This window comes from Lemur catta, chromosome 22 (assembly GCF_020740605.2).
Source record: "Lemur catta isolate mLemCat1 chromosome 22, mLemCat1.pri, whole genome shotgun sequence".
NCBI classification, from domain to species: domain Eukaryota; kingdom Metazoa; phylum Chordata; class Mammalia; order Primates; family Lemuridae; genus Lemur; species Lemur catta.
In genome coordinates, this window is record NC_059149.1 from 25942975 (window position 1) to 25960079 (window position 17105).

General features: G+C 48.3%; 1 protein-coding gene across 4 annotated transcripts in view; it reads right to left on the reverse strand.

The window, feature by feature from the left end:
* Positions 1-15673, reverse strand: part of ZNF395 (zinc finger protein 395) — a 36128-nt gene extending 20455 nt beyond the window's left edge. The window contains exon 1 of one of the 4 annotated variants that reach the window (XM_045535559.1): positions 15632-15673. The gene's annotated coding sequence lies outside the window, so the exon portion shown is untranslated. Of the gene's footprint in view, positions 1-14395; positions 14459-15273; positions 15332-15475; positions 15533-15631 lie in introns of those variants that run through there. The other 3 variants (XM_045535555.1, XM_045535558.1, XM_045535557.1) reach the window with 3 other exon arrangements.
* Between the last annotated feature and the right edge of the window lie 1432 nt (positions 15674-17105).

The following is a 17105-nucleotide window of genomic DNA, read 5'->3' on the forward strand; positions in this document are numbered from 1 at the left end:
GGTTTGGAGCTCAAACCTCACTGTCTCGAATTATCACATTCCCTAATGATGCCAAATAAACAGGCATTGGGAGGAAGATAAGAGCTACCTGGTGACTCACCTGGCTGGAATCAACAGGTCATGAAAAGGCGGCCATCCTCCCCTCCAGGTGGACAGTCGGGGCACACAGGGGTGCAGGTGCCCAAGAAAGTGTCTTGCCCGGCCTGGGGGCCAGCCAGGTGTGTAAGATCCAAAATTAAGTTAGAGAAATCATGCCCATGCAGACAAGATCAGCCAACCAGAGACCCCCAGCCAGAAGATAACAAACGGGAGGAATCAGGGTGCCACCCAAATACCCCTCAGGAATCCAATTCTCCTCTGGGAGCCTCCAGTCCAGCATGTAAGCCAATGGGAGGTCAGCTATGATCTTGGAAATCATAAGTCACGAGATAAGACACATCGGGATGGCAGAACATTCTCGCGGCTGACTACGTTAAGAAACCTGAAATAAGAGCTGGGGACCAGAATCTGTCTGTTCCAAAACCAGAATGGCTGACGGGCCAGTGGGAATAGCTCCATCTGGCCAGAAAGGGACGTACCAGACTACAGCAGGTCAACTTTTAATCCAACATTCCCTTTTATTTTAATTCCACAATTAACTATACGTGTTTCTGTTTCCAGATGGGACAGAACCCACCCCATCACTCTCTCCTGAGGGTCTCCAGTCTGCTCTCCTGGGAAAGGGTGCCCACCCATCCCCCTGCAACCACTAACACCAACAGCAATGCTTCCAATCCCCCAGGAGTGCCGTAGCTGGGGGAAGAAGGCCGGGTGCCACCGAGGCACTAAAACTAGCACATCGAAACGGATGCTCAGCACGGCCACAAGAGGCTAAGCAAAGGCACGAGACTGCCCAGGGAGCTCTGCCGGGCAAACAGCAGACTGCAGCCAGAGGCATGGACAGCTGGCCGCCACCTCAGAGCCTCAGTTTCCCCACCTCACCTGTAGTGATAGGAACAGAGCTGTTATGAGGGTAAACCTGCACAGCACCCAGAATCTAGAAGGAACTCAACAGATGTGTTTCTGTCCCCCACTCCCGTTTCAGACCAGTGATAGCTAAACACCATCATGAGCGACTCTGAGTGGTCAGCAGGCACTGCCCAGCTGGCATCTAGGAACTGAGGTTGGAAAGGATATTCCTCCAAAACTGTAATGCAACCACTGACTCTGAAGGAAATCATGAAGTTGATGAGGGGTCAGCCACTAATTAACTGAAATCACAACAAACTGATTTCAGCAAGATAGCAGGACCAAGAAATCCAACCCAGTCCACTTAGTGGCCTGCCAGCCAAAACGAACCAAGGCCAGTGTTGAGTGCTTAGAACTCAGCACCAAGTCAGACGGCCTTGCCCCTGGAGCCGAAGGCCACAACAGACACCTGCTGTCACCCATGTGACCAGGTGCCTGCTCACCTCACTTTTGGCGATGGGTCCCCATCCTGCTCGGCTCCCCCCCCAAGCCTAAATCTCAGTCTTGGTGCCCCAGGGCCAGGCCTCCCCAGGCAGATCCGGCCCACACCGGTGCAGACCCACAGAGGGAGAAACTCACCAGAACCCCAGGGAAAGGGGTGCTCCAGAGCAAAAACCCAGCGCAGGCACAGAAGGACAAATCTCACATGTTCTCATTCAAATGCGGGAGCCAGATATTGAAAACAATTGCTCTCACGGAGACAGCAGAATGACAGTTACCAGAAGCTGGGAAGGGTAGCGGGAAAGGAGGGATAAGGTGGGGATGGCTAATGGGTGCAGAAATATGCTTAGATAGTATGAACAACATGTGATAACACAATAAACTGACCATAATCAACAGTAAGTTAGGGTATACTTTAAAATAACTAAAAGAGTAGAATTGGCAAGTTCCCAACACAAAGAAATGACCAACGCCTAAGGTGATGGATACCCCAATTACCCTGATATGATTAATTCACATTGTACGCCTGTATCAAAACATCACATGTACCCTATAAAGATATACAACTATTATGTAGCTATAATAATTAAAAATTAAAAAAAAAAAAGCCCAGCACCTTTAAGCATCTGCTGATATGCAACACGTGGGCCCGGCTCTTGACGACTTGCTGAGCGGAATATTAAGAAGCCTAAGATTCAGACCCCACCCTTACAGAATGTGGGGCCTAACTGAGCTTCCACCTGGTTCACACAGCCAGCACTTGTGGATAAAAGCACTTCCTATGCTCCGGCGCTACATTCATATACTTGCGTCGTATAATGAGTGGAATGAATGAGCATTTGCTTCTTTCAGGAAAATGCAAAAAACATGCTGCAAGCTGACACTGAAGCCTGATAAAAAAGATGGTTTTTAGAATTAAGCCCATCAGGTTAAATGAATATCCGTGTTAAAATGTTATGTTTTTGACATAAGTTAAATAAGTCAAAATAAAATGTCTTATGAATGGGAAAAAAAAAAAAAGCTGAATGACTGGAGGTTGAAGGAGACACACGTTTCCCCCCCCAAACAGAAAGTCAGCTTTGGCGAAGAGAACACAGTCACCATCCGGGAAGATCATTTAAACACAGGGTGGAAAATGACCCGCGTGGGGGAGGGGCTGGCCCAGGGCACAAACCTCTAAGGAAGTGCCTTAAACGTATCTTTCTCTGGAGGAAGCCATTTAAGGAATCTTTATGCCCCAATAACTGTGGGGCTGCAAATGAATTCAGAGACGACACAGAGACGAAGAAACAGGCTGAGTGAGCATCACTCCAGCCTCCGCTCAGGCTGTCAGGGCATCCACTCTCGGATGCTTTTCCTGAAACGGACAGGGTGGCGGCACTGAGCAGGTAGCGCTCACGGGTGAGGATGTTCCGAGCCCAAGTGACAAGATAAATGTGGATCAATCAGAGAGAGCAGATGCCCCCCCTCGTAAGCTTCCAGAGAAGTGAGGGATCAAATCCGCACTCCAGGGACCAAGACGCCTGGTCCGTGGCACAGCAGTGCTGGTGACCCCCCCCCCCCCAGGAGGCTGACACTGCGGCGTCAGGTGTTACCCAGTATCCGGCTGGCAGGCAGACTAGTTCAGGGCCGGCAGAAGAGACTCTTTTGAAAAAAAAAAGACAGTGAGATGTTCCCAAGGAATAAAATCCCATCTAAGTACGTCATCAGAACTGTTACGGAATAAACAGGCAAGAGAATGCGAGGAAATCTTATAGGTAATCGGCACCCTTCCAAAGACGGGTGTTCCTTCAAGAATGTTCTAGTAGCTATCAGAGACTTATGTGCCGGTCACTTGCTAAGCATTTCACATTCGGTATCTCACTGAATCCCCCACAAATAATGGATAAGTACCATCATCATCATCCCCATTTTACAGATGAGCAAATCGAGTCTGGGAGGTTGAGAAATTTTCCCAAGGTCACAGGGCCAGAAAGTGACAGAACTCAAACGTGAGTCCAAACATGCCTGGTTCCAAAAACTATATGCTCTTGCTACCACGTTGTAGAAAATGATGTGTGCAGTGAAAGGAGGCTGGACTAGATACCCTCTTAGGGTTCCTTATAATCAAAACCTTGAGTCACTGAGAGGTTAATGTGGTGTCCGTGGTTGTGGCATGGAAGGGGAAATGGGCACTATGACAGCAAAGTACTGAGCACGGGGCTCCCCCAGGATTGGGCTGCAATAATTCTCATTTCACCCTTTTATAAATGCACAGCGACACAATCAAGGTTGTACACAAGCGTAGACTTCCCAGGGATGTGACCTTGGGCAAATGACCTCACCTCTCTGTGCCTCAGTTTCCTCACCTGTAAAATGAGAAAAACATTGGTTCCTATACCAGAGGATAATTTGGGGCTTTAATGAGGCAATGAATTTTTTTTTCCAAAAGTGTCTTGTGTTTTGTTTGTTTGTTTGTTTGTTTGTTTGTTTAAGAGTCACCAAGCTCTTCTTCCTAGAGATTCTGATTCTCTGGATCTGAGAGAGGAAATTGTGAGGAAATGCACGTTGAATACTGAGCACCATGCCTAGCACATAATGCAGAATAAATGTTAGCCTGAAAAAGAAAAAAACAGACAACAAATTCTGTATACTGAAGAGCCAAACTTATGGGAAGATTTTAAGGAAGACTTTGTACCAAGGAGGTGGGGAGTGTAAATTTTAACATCAACAAAGGGCAGAGTAAGAGAGTTAAGAAAAAAACCAAAACTATGCAAGAGCTCCGTGGTAAGTCATACCCAATGCAGGCTATGTCACTGTGGATCAGACTGTCATCCTGCTATGGCCACAGAGGACAAAAAGAAAATAGACACTGCATCCAGCACCGCTGCAAAAGCACTAAAAACAAAAAGAAACTCTCTGCCCATCCCAGCCCAAGCGCCTACCAAACTAGAAAATTGTCTGCCCTGGGAACACTGGTTGCTGCCCGTCAGGAAAGAAGACTTGTAAAGCCAGATGACTTGTCACCCAGGGAGGGGAGGGAGGAGTGCAGACTTGGTCACCAAATCCTAAAATGACAGAAAAGAGAAGCCCTGCTAACACCTGCAGAGGACCAGAGAAGATGCCCGAGCACCCCAACGAAGGCAATAGACTGCACACTGGGTTGGGACAGGGGTAGGAATGCAAGGGTGGGGTCCCCCTAGGGCCTGAACCAGAGGCGTTTCTGTGCCATCCTTTCTTTACCATCCGCATGAGGGTCTGAAGGCTGCAAAGGGGCTCCGCCTCTCCCCAGCTGGGTGACCAGGGACACCAGCACGCAGCCAGCCTTGCAGCTGTCTTCAAGAAGGGCACAGCCACGCCCTCCCTTGCCACACTGGCTCCTAAATGCATGGGTTTGACCTGATAGGACTAACACGTATTTTCCAGGAATTCTGCAGAGAGCTAGAGATGAAGGCCAGAAGTGTAAATAACAGAGAGGCACATACCATTCTTCTAGAATTAACATAAACCACTAATAACGACAACGTGGCAGCATTCTAGACGCCTTTAAAAAACATCTATGCTTCCAAATCCCTCACCTTGGCTTCAGTATTCAAGCCACGTGGAGAAGAATCACAGGTGTGGCGATGAGGGTCTCCAGGCAGAGCGAACTGGGTTTAGAATTTCCCTTCCAGAGTCCAGAATGGGCTGCACTCCAGCCTGTGATCCTTCCCCACACAACCACTACCAACATCCAGGCCAAAGTCCTCAGGGGCTGGCGGGGCTGGGTGCGGGGTGGCCGGGAGCACACTGAATTGACTGTGGGGCCCAGAAGAGCCCTTTCCGAGGGAGGAGACCAACGCCTCTCACCACCCAGCACTGACATCCATGACCTGCGAGGGCAGGTTAGCAAACACCTAGCACACTCCAAATCCTGCCCTGGTCCTAAAATAACTGCTTAATGTCTGAGCACAGGGCAAGCATCCCCTGCTCTGAGTTAACTCTAAGTGAAGAACTGACCCTATAATGTGTCTTTCAAGTACCCTACTGCCCAGCAATTCCACTTTCTCGGTACATACCCTAGAGAAAACTCACAGGTGTTGTAAAGAGGCATGGGGGACAATGTTTTTTTATAACAATGTCTGTAACAGCAAACGATCTGGAAATAACTTAAGTGCCCATCAATTACGGAAAGATGAAATAACTGTTTGGCCTTCTAGTTCTAAGGGAGGCCAGGCAGGGGAGTTCAGCAAAATCAAGAAGAGCTGTACAGACAGAGAACAATCACCAAGGACACTAGTGAGAGCAGGGAGGGGAAACATCAGCACAACACACTTAACTTTTTGCAAGTCCTGTGGCTATAAATGTCAGTATGCCAAGCATCTGAAGAATACCAAGAAATCCATGACAGTGGTTAACCTCTGGGGAAGAGACTAGGATGAGGAATGGTCCCCAAAAAAGACTTTTTGCTTGCTCTGGAAGGTCTGCAATTTTTTTTTCCCCCTGCAGAGAATGTGTTCATATATTACTTGTATAATGAAAATTTCATTTAATCATTTAATTAAAAAAAAATAAGAAACAGACCCTGTTCAATACATTTCAGTAACGTCTGGGGCCCATTTCAACCTGGATCAGGCCTGCGCTTCCCAGGAGGCTGAGCAGGCAGCAGTGCATAGCTGTGCTTGCAGGCAGCCGTGGGCTTTGCAACACAGATCTTGTTTCAGTATTACAAGCCCAGCTCTGTAACTCTGCGCATTGTTAAGTTTATATGCTAGTTCAAGGAAGAGGCAGGAAAAAAGAGGAAGCATGCCCAGGGAGCTTCTGTTAATCCAAAGAGATGTCCTAGGAGTAATTCCAGTCCTCCTAACACAGCTTTGCAGCTCTCCAAGATGACACACTGAAACGGACAGACACACACTCACCCTTTCCACCCCTCAATAAGGCAGCCCTTGTCTGATCAAACATCCTACACCAGGCCTTGTTCTCTGAGCCTTGGACTCATCCATCTGGGAATCAGGATTCCCGACATAAATCCAGATCCCTTGGGCTCATGGGGAGGACAAATCTGAGCCTCCCATTAGACAAACTCTAAAACATTATTATTTACCCACTGGGGCCATCTAACCATACAGGATACTGATTTTTAAACATACACCCCCCCCCAACCTCTTCAAAGCACTACATATAAAGTCCTTAGAAACACGAAATTATGATATTAAGAACCTACCAGGCGAAATTAACCTCTGGTGAGAGAAATCAGATTTGTGGTCCTTCTGGTTGGGGGTGGGGCTTATCTGGAAAGGGTCACAAGGAACCCGTCTGGGGTGATGGAAATGTTCTGTCTTGATACACACTTGTCGAAACTGATTCAACAGCACACTTAAGATCTCAGCATTTCACTGAATGTAAATTACACCTCAATTAAAAAAGAAAAAAAAAAAACACTCAAACACAGTCTCTCTCCCAGCTGCAGCAGAACTTTGAGCTGTCCTATCAGACGTTGGAAATCTCTGTTGTGCTATGTAAGGAGCATGAGTACCATGGCGACAGTCACCATAAAAATAGATAACAAGATTAAAATGGAGAGAGGACACATGAATTTAAGAACAGCACACCAAGAGCAATTCATTTTCAGCAGAAGAAGAAAAATAGAGGAGAGGGAGTTTTTCGTTCCTCCTGTATGCTGAAAAACAGCCACTGAATGTAGTTGTTTTTACTAAAAGAGTTTTATGGTTTCTTGATCCTCAAAGGATGAGAAAGGCTGAGAACTGTGATTTCATATCGTATTTTGCTTTAAAAAAAAAAAAAAAAGGTATAAGTTAGTCTGTTTCCCATACCCACTGTACATGGCCCAGGGAACAAATTTGCACCAATACAACAAGCACCATCCATGCGACAGACACCACTCAAGGCACAAATGACAGAGATAAAGGAGACCTGAGCCCATCATCAAGTGTACAGAAATCTTCAATTTTAGTCCTAAATAACCAAGTTCTGCCTATACTTTTTACATACATCTGAAACCGCCATTCCTTAAGTCGGTGCACCCCAAAATTGCTTTACTGCATGTGGAAAGGGAGCCCTCTCTTGCCAAATGCCAAAATGTGAGCATGAATCACGTGGAGACATAAATCGTCTCATGATGGTCTCCAAAGATGAGATAAACCTCTATTCTCTTTGCAGAGCTAAGAAACTTCTGTTGTGTGATTTTGCCCTCGCAGTGCCCCTAACAATAAAACCGACGACGATGACGACGGCAAAAGTAACCCAAAAATATCAAGAATAAGAATCTAAAAATTTTAAATTAATCAGGGTGGATTCCAAATAAACCATGTATTTAGGTGAAATCTAAGCAAAACTACACTAAATAAAAATGTCCCCATGTAAGTTATAAATAATAAAAATGCAAAAATAAAAATTTAACTCAAACCACAAACTTATTGTCTGCTATAAACTAAATATATGCTTTCCTGGAAAATCCCACTCAAAAGTTTCTTTAAACTGCTCTCTATAGAGCAATCAGAAAGCTCAGTCTCCATCAGGATGGCGCTGAACACGCGGTTCCCGGTGACACACATCCACACTGTGGGATGCAAACCGGGGAGGAGAGGCTCAAGGGAACCTTCAGGTCCTCCAAGCCAAGTGGAGAATCTAGCAGCCAGCTAAAGCCCCATCTTGATTTAGGGGTAGAACTGGCCAATGATCACATTACTCTGTGTCAATCTATTTTGTTCATTACTACTTGCTATTCCCCACCCCCACCACCGCCACCTTCTTTTCCTAAGGGCCAAATTTAATTTTCAGCAGCCCTGGGGCCACAACCTGAGTCCTGACCCAATTTAAAATAGGTCTCCTCATCCCTTCTAAAATGACCCCAGAAGGGTCTCTCAAAAATACTGAGACCTCTATATAAACCTTCTTTAAAGAACTTATATGACGATGTTGACTCAAATATCCTGCCACTGGAGGTACAGCTTCTACTCCACGCTTCAGCTTTGACATGTCACATAATAACTGATCCTAGGAAGTGGAAGGGACTTTGGAGGTCAGCCCAATTCCTGCCCTTTACAGCATCCCTAATCAACAGCATTCCACCCTACTTGAATACCTCCAATGGCGGGAAGCTCACTACAGACATTTACACCATTGGCAGATACAGATCTGCCAGCTAGAAAATCCTTTTTCATACTGAACTGAAATCTGCTCTCCTAGTCTTTAGGGTTATAGAGGAACTTAAAGCCCAACAACTTCAGCATGATCATTCTACAGACAAGAAATCATATAATGTAGTCATTCTACGGATGAGGAATCTGAAGCTACAGAGGATAAAGCAACTGTTACAACCACTATTCATATTCCAATGCCAAGAGTGAAAATGAACAAGTCTACTCTGTCCTGTACCTGATAACCATAGAAACGTTTGAAGGTGCTACTGTGTAAATCCCGTGAGTGTAGTCCGGTCATTCCCAATCCTACATCAATCATCCTACTCTCCCTTCCTGGATCAAGTCTTGCTAGCTCATGTTCCTTTTAAATTGTGGCTCCCAGGTTATCGAAATGTCACATGAACAGCTGAGGCCATTAAGACTAGATCTTGGCTGGGCGTGGTGGCTCACACCTATAATCCCAACACTTTGGGAGGCTGAGGCGGGAGGACTGCTTGAGGCTAGGAGTTCGGGACCAGCCTGGGCAACACAGTGAGACTGCATCTCTACTAAAAACAGAAAAATTAGCCAGGCATGGTGGCGTGCACCTGTAGTCCCAGGTACTTGGGAGGCTGAGGCAGGATGATTGCTTGAGCCTAGGAGTTTGAGGCTGCACTGAGCTATGATGACACTGCAAACTACCCCAGGGGACAGAGGGAGACCCTGTCTCAGAAAAAAAAAAAAAAAAAAGACTCAATCTTACAATTGGATCGCTGAATTTCTGATCCAGGTATGAAATGCACTCATTTTTTTAAAAGCCTCATCCCACTCAAGGCTCACGCCGAACTTATGAACAACAGAAAATGCCCAAGACTTTTTTCCATGTAACCTGCCCCTCTTCATGGGCCTGCAGCAACCTCAGGTCAAGAACTGAGTCTCATTTTGTGACTCCAATGCCTAACCCCATGCTTGACACACAGCAGGTAGGTGCTCAACATAAATCACTGAGTGAATCATCCACTTTATCCCACCCTGTCCTTGAACAATAAAATGTTTTAGAAATAGTACTATTTTTCACACTGTGAAATATATACACACAATACAAAATACAAACAATAAAATAAAAATGTGAAAAAAAGAAAGTCACTCACCTCAACCCATCCAGAAGCAGCCAGCATTCATATTTTGGTATTCGAATTATATTTCCTTCCAGTCATTTTCTAAGCACTTTTTTTAACATTTGAAATCATATTGTAAATGCACCTTAACTTTTAGCAGAAATATTTTTCCTACTATTTTAAAACTACTCCTAAAAGTTACCTTTCATGACTTCCTAACATTCCATTATAAAGACATGTCCATCAGAATTCACTCATCCATCACCTCTAGCCCACACCATTGGATATCTAGGTTACTTACAATTTTTCGTTATAGTTAAAAAAACTCTCTGCATAAAACATCATCTACATTTCAGATGTGGTCTCAGCTATATCCCCAGAAGTGGAATTATTAGAAGGTATGAACATCTCGAAACATTACAATTCAAATGTTTTAAACTAAATCAGACTTTACACATATATCCCATACTGAATTTATTTATTTTCCCTTTTTTTTTTCTTTTAAGAGACAGGATGCCACTCTGTTGCCCAGGTAGAGTGCAGTGGTATCATCATAGCTTAGTGCAGCCTCAAACTCCTGGGCTCAAGCGATCCTCCTGCCTCAGCCTCCCAAGTAGCTGGGACTACAGGCCTGCACCACCATGCCCAGCTAATTCTTCTATCTTTTGTATAGACAGGTCTTGCTCTTGCTTAGGCTGGTCTCGAACTCCTGACCTCAGTCAATCCTCCTGCCTTAACCTCCTAGAGTGCTAGGATTAAAGGCATGAACAACTGTATCCAAGCCTAGTTTTGTTTTTTAATTTGGCCCTCATTCTAGATGATGTTGAACCTTGATATATGTTATGTGTGAAATAAGCAATCTCTCCCACCTTTGCACCACTAATAAATCTGATAAACATACCTTCTCTATCTTTACCCACAGCACTGGAAAAATGTCAAACGGATCAAGGCCAAGAATAGAACCCATGGCATTCATTTTCAGACCTCCTTCCAGGCCAACTCAGTGCCAGTAATTAACAGTTTTTGCATATGATTGTCAAATTAAATTAATAACACCATCTAGCCCACATCTTACCACTTATGATTTAACATGGACCATCATATCTTAAGAAACTGTTAATTAATATGTTACTAAAGCCAAAATGTACCATAGCTGCTGCACCATTCCTCTGGTCCAGTAACCAAACCATCACATAAAACAGGAAATGGATTTAATTACATACGATTCAGCTGACTTCTGGTTATCCTTGCATCCTACAGCCACACATGTTTAAGCAAAATGAGCTTCAGTGTCAACTTTTTTTTAACGCTGCAAAAGCAGTATTTTTAAATAACTGAATTTTGTCCTACTTGTAAAAAGCAAGGTGACTATTAGTCAGCCTCTCTCACCTGTAGCTCACCTGGGAAGCGCTCTCAATCACAGGTGGTAAACCAAACTGCGGTAGTCCACAGATTCCTGAACTTACTCACTTCACCTGGCCCCAAAATCCGCCTAGTTTTCTGGAAGTCATCTGCGTTAACACCAAGCTCCTGAGACTCTAATGTCAGCCAGCATTTGATGGCCATGACTCACATCTCACCAAGTTGCTACCTCGACATCATTCTCAGAGATACGTGCCAGGAGCCACTGCCACTTACTCATGCCAGCCAGAAGTGGAAAACAGGAGGGCTGGAGAGATCCTGGGGTCACTAGAAATTTGCCTCACAATGCAGAATACAGGTCAAAGCCTTCTCTAAATCCATTGCAATCATCATAAAAATATTTCAAAGTTCCAGCCAGCAGCTTCTCAAAAAAGTGCTACTGACTTGCCTAAAACAAATCCGGTGCACACAAATAGCTCAGATTCCATAATGTCACAGTGCTACCAGGAATCCTCCAGTGCCCACCCAGAGCCCATGAGGGCGATCCCAAATTCCCTGGCTTGGCATTCAAGTCTCTTGAAGTGACTCTTGAAAACAGCTGCAAATCCACAAGTCTTCGGGATGGTCCCCAATTTTTTAAAACCTTTGTGCAGTCCAAACGATAACACATCTGAACAGACCGAATGTCTTACAACATTCCAGGGGCCACCCATTCACAACCCCTACAATGACCCCAGCCCACTTTCCCAACCTGATTTCTCCCTCCTCTTCAATAAGAATCCTCTGTTCCTCCCTCTTCGCAAGCACACTGTACACGTTCCCAACGCCAAGCCTCGGCTCACTCTACACCTCCCCACCTCTGCGGCACCAAGAGACACCCCAAACAGTTCATCCCAGATTTCCTTCCTTACTCCAAAAAGTTTTTCCAAGTCATGCCAGCACAGACCACTCCCCCCTCTTTTCTGAACCCTACAGGTACTTATTTTTCATTTTGGTATTTAATTGTCTTGCCTTAATCAAGGTATGTCTTCTCTCTCCAACTAGACTACAAACTGTCCACCCCTGCCTTACACTTCCTTTCACCTTCAGCAATAGTCAGGGCAGCTCTGCACGTAAACAGTTGCCAAATACTGGATGTGAAAACCCTCTGTTTGTCAAACTGTGGGTCATGATCCATTAGAATGGTTGGGTTAATTTAGTGGGAGACAATAGCATTTTTAAATGAAAAATAATAGAATAAAAAATAGAAATGATGGAGGAAATTGCACCAAGCAAAGGGAGGGAGTACTTCATGCACTTAAATTAGATTTTTACATACATGATTGTATGTCCTAGGTCACAGTGTAATTTCTTAATGTAGGTCACGGTCAAAACAGTGCAGACAACACTGCTCTACAATGAGTAAGTTAGCACAACCACTGTTCCATGCAATTATTTTTCAGACAGTCAGATATTCCCTATTAAAAAAAAAAAATCTGCTCCAACCTCCCCGACATTCCCCCCACCCCAAATCCTCTTCCCTTGCTAGTTCACTGATCCTGCATCTCAGAGAAACAAGGAGTCTAAGTAACTGTCATTACATTCTCAGCTCATTCTGCAACTTTTTGCAATCATCATTCAAATTCGGATGTTGCAAGTTGAGGCTTGGGGAATTTGCTCAGCCAATCTCCCTAAGTCAACCCTCGCAACAAGAAAGCAGAATTCAGAGCTCAGGAAAAACAGCACCAGCTCCCCTCTACCTGCAGTTGGCCAGGATCCCAGGAGTGAGCAACTGGCTCCGGCTAGAATGGACCAGGCCTTGGGAGGGACAATATCTCCAGGCCCCAAATTTCCTCCCCCCCCTCCCCACCCATGAGCAAAGTTCAACGTGTTTCAAAGCCCAGCAATTTACACCTTTAGCAAATCCCATTCTACTTCCCTCCAACCTCCAATCCCACCTTCATGATTAGCAGAGTCAACAAACAGCCCCTCCTCCTGAGAGCCCAATTGCCCAGACTGGCTTCTCCAGCTGCAGGTTCAGCACCAGGCACAATGTAATCTTGAGTCCCACTCAGTAGCATCCTCCACCGCCCCCGTTACCAAGAAGACTCCGCGTTTATCCTCCCTCTCCTGGCCTTGGCAGCCTCTCCACACCATACTCCCTGGCTTCCCACCAATCCCAGAGCCGCAGCTGCTTGGAGGACACCTACGTTGGGGTATCTTAGCAGACACGAGAAACTCTGCTGCAGCCTGAGCAGTCCATTACTTCTCCCCAAAACACACTTCGGATTACTCAAGTTACCAACTACAGCAGCTCCAAGGCCCTGGTGTGTAATCAATTTCCACAAAGAATTAATTTCTATTCATCTCTTCCCTTCACCCTGCCCCTGTAAATAGATTATTCCAACAGTAATGTTGCTAAAACCTAGCTCCTCTTTTCCATTTCCAATTATCCCAGTCCAAACCCCGGATACTCCACAACAGCCTATTAATACTGATGTGTCTCCCAACACGACTCTCAAAAACCTTTCCAAATACCCTTTCATCGTATCAGTCTCTGACTCAAAAACCTTGACTGTGTCTGCAGTACACGCAGGGTAAAGTACAATTCCCCCATCTGGCCTTCTAGGACTCTCACAATCTCAACCATTGTTCCTCTCCAGCTTTATCGTCTACTGTTCAGGAACATTCCCAGGGCAGGCCAAGGCCATCTCCTTGCCTCGCGGAAAAACCACGTTCATTCCCACCTGTGGCCCATCTCAAGGGTCTCATCCTCCACCTCCAGGAACACAGCCCTGGTCCTGCCCCTAGCTCCCTTCTGGGCCCTCCCACATCACTACGTCTATACCTTGCACTGAGTTGACGGTGAACTATCTTAGAGTCTGACTTCACATGCTCAAATCTCTCTGTCCCCTCCCTGGGACTACAAGCCCTAGGGGGGAATCATCTCCTGTATCTTTTGTCTCCTCCCTCCCTGAGATAACAGTGAGAACCCCTGCTCCTCCTGCAGCCTTCTGGAACCTCTCCCACCTGTTACTTCTTGTCTCTGGGCCTTGCATAACTTATTTCAAAACTGTAGTACTCCAAGTCCCTTCCCTTTATCTGATATGCCCCCTGTCCCCAGCATTTGCACTAAGGCAGCCTACTTGAACCTGAGCTCTCGAATCACTTCCACCTAGTCTCGGTTCCTGAAGCCCGTGAGATTGCTCGTGTGCCTGCCCCACCTCCCAGAGGGAGTGACACCGTGCTGAGAACACAGCGGCTCCTCAAAGGGACCTGTGGAGTTGAACTTAATGGCTGTGTTTCCTTGCGTTTCAAGTTCCTGAGACCAGGCACCTCTGTTTACACAGCCCCTCAGGAGGGTGTCAAGGCGGCCTTCCATACCTGTTGATCACTCTCTTTGAAGCAAACTGCCCCAGTTGCACCTTCCTAGAAAGAGGGGTGTAAAGAAAGCAATGACGACCGCTAGGGACTCCCCCACCCCACCCCACCTCACCCCCCGCGCCAGGAAGCCTGGCATCATGGGAACGCCTGGCTGGTGGAAGTCCTCCAAAGCCACCACGAATTGCCCAAAAAACAAGGAGGCGACAGCACCCCTCTCGGTCTGGCAGGTGGGCTTCGTGAGACCTCTGAGTGAGCCCTAAAGTGAAGGCTCTGAGTCCTGAACTGCAAGGCAGGAAGAAAACGCTGCCTTTGGAATTGTTTGCACATGACAAACTCCCTGTCCAGGCCCCCACAGGCCACCCTGTATGCCCACAGTGGCACCCGCAGGGAGAACCAGGGGGCACGGGGTGAGGCGAGGCCGGGCGAGAGCGCGCGGGGCCCCCGGGGCCGGTGGCCGGAACCGGAGAGAGGGCGCCGGGCGGCCCGCGGGGCGGAGGGTGTGTCGCGCCGCCCGTCCCGCAGCCCGGCGCTCGCCGGGGCGGGCAGGAACGCGCGGGGCGCGGGAGGCCGGGCTGGCGGCCCAGCCGGAAAGGGTCGGGAGGGGGCGGGCTGGCCGGCCGGCCGCTCCAAGTTGGGGAGGGGGCTCCGACGGAGCGCCGGCAGCGGGCGAGATAAACAAGGCGGCGCGCGAGAGCGGCGGCCACCCCCGCCCGCCGCCCGCCAGCGCCGGCACTGCCGCAGCGCCCCCGCGCCCCGCCCGCCGCCGCCCCACCGCGCCGGCCTCCCGGACCCCGGGCCCCCGCGGCGTGCGGAGCGTGGGAAGTTCGCGGCCGCCCCCGTCCCCGGCGGCCGCGCCGCGAGGTCCCCGCGCAGCTCACCTCAGCCCGCCACGAACAGCGGCGCGGGCCGGGCGGCCCCGGCTCGGACGGCTCGACTCGGCTCCGCGCCGCAGCTGCCGCGGCCCTGCCCGCCCACCCGGCGCGGCCCGCGGCCCGGCTTCTCTCGGGCCGCCCGCCCGGGCTCGGTTCGCGCCCACCTGGCCGGCCTGCCCTCCCTCTCCGGGACCCTGCGCTCACGTACGCGGCCGCGGCCGCAACCCGGCCCGGATTCCCGCCCGGGAAGGGAGCGGAGGAGCGCGCCAGCCAGCGGGCGGGCGGGACTCGGGACACACCCCCGCCGCCCGCGCCCCGGCCCCCGCTCCCCGGCCCGGCCGCCGCGCGCGCACGCGCCACACACCCTCGGCCGCCCGTACACAGTCGGCGCTCACTAAGTGCCCGAGCCGACTCCTCGTGCACATGCGCACTTGAACCTGACCGAGTTGTGACCCCCCCCCTCCCCCTTCCCGCCCCCAAATCGGAACCGGCAGCTGCAGCCTAGAAGCAAACTTGAGTGTTTGCTTTTTTTCACTGAACCGCAAACCGAGCCAAAGTTTCTCGCCGTTGTTTTTCCAGGCCTGGCTCTGGGACGGGCTTCAGCGACAGAGGCCGAGCTCGCCCCGGGGCGGGGAAGGAGGACAGAAGGCTGCGGCGCGGGACGCGAGCTGGGCGCGGGCGACGGGGACCCGGGCCGCCCCGAGCGCTGCAAGCCAGCCTTCCCATTTTCCTATTGACTTAATGTTTTCTTCCCCATTTCGTGACATTTTACTCCCTTGTAGTTGTAAAGGGAGGCGTTATTTACTGTTTCTGGAATTAAAAGGAAGAAAGTTAACTATTAGCCTTCAACCCTTATGTAAACGATACTGGTTGCTTTTGGCACCTTTGGGCTCTGGCTTTTGGATAATTTGTAACAGGGAGAACTGAAGCTGCTCCATTGTGTTGCTCCGTGTTTTTCAGAGATAAGACCAGAGCTACAACGGTAGGGAGGGGGCCCAGTGTCTGTATGTGTGGGCATATGTATTTATAGTCAAGCAAATTTTAATGAATAGAAGAGTAGTAACTCCCCCAGAAAAGTTTTTAAATATTTTGGGGACATAATTTTTGCATCTGCAGTTCACCTTCAATTTGAGGTGTGCTGGGGTTTTTTTCCTGCAACAGTGGGAGTGTGCAGGGAATGGCTAAAGTTTTCGCAGTGAAACAAGCCTGACTTGCAATCCTGGTTTAACTGAATTAACTTTATGATCTTCGGCTTCATCTGTAAGATGAAATAAAATAACACAGTGCCTAGCTCATAGCAAATGAGTAATAAATATTGTTTCCTTTCCCCATCTCTCACCATCCGTTAAATAAGAAAATTATCTAACTAGAACCAAAATTCCCATAGGACATTGGTTCTCAGTTGGAAGCGATTTTACTCCTGAGACAGTGAGCAATGTCTGGAGACATTTTTCATGTCACTTGGGAGCAGAGGGTGCTACTGGCACGCTGGCCTATACTAGTGGGTGGAGGCCAGGGATGCTGCTAAACATCCTTCAATGCACAGATCAGCCCCGGCAACAAAGAATTATCTAGTCTAAAATGTCAGTGGTGCTATGGTTGAAAAGTCGTGGTATAGCTGCAGGTGCCAACCCCCAGGCTGCAAACTGGTACCTGTCCCTGGAGTCCGTGGCCTGTTAGTGACGGGGTGCAGAGCTCCGCCACTGCCCCTCCCTGTCCCACTCGCCCCCCTCCCTCGGAAAAATTGTCTTCCTGTCTAACCACTCCCTGGTGCCAAAAAGGTTGGGGACACCACTGTGCTATAGGATAATCAAGTAATTCACCAAACACTGGTTCTA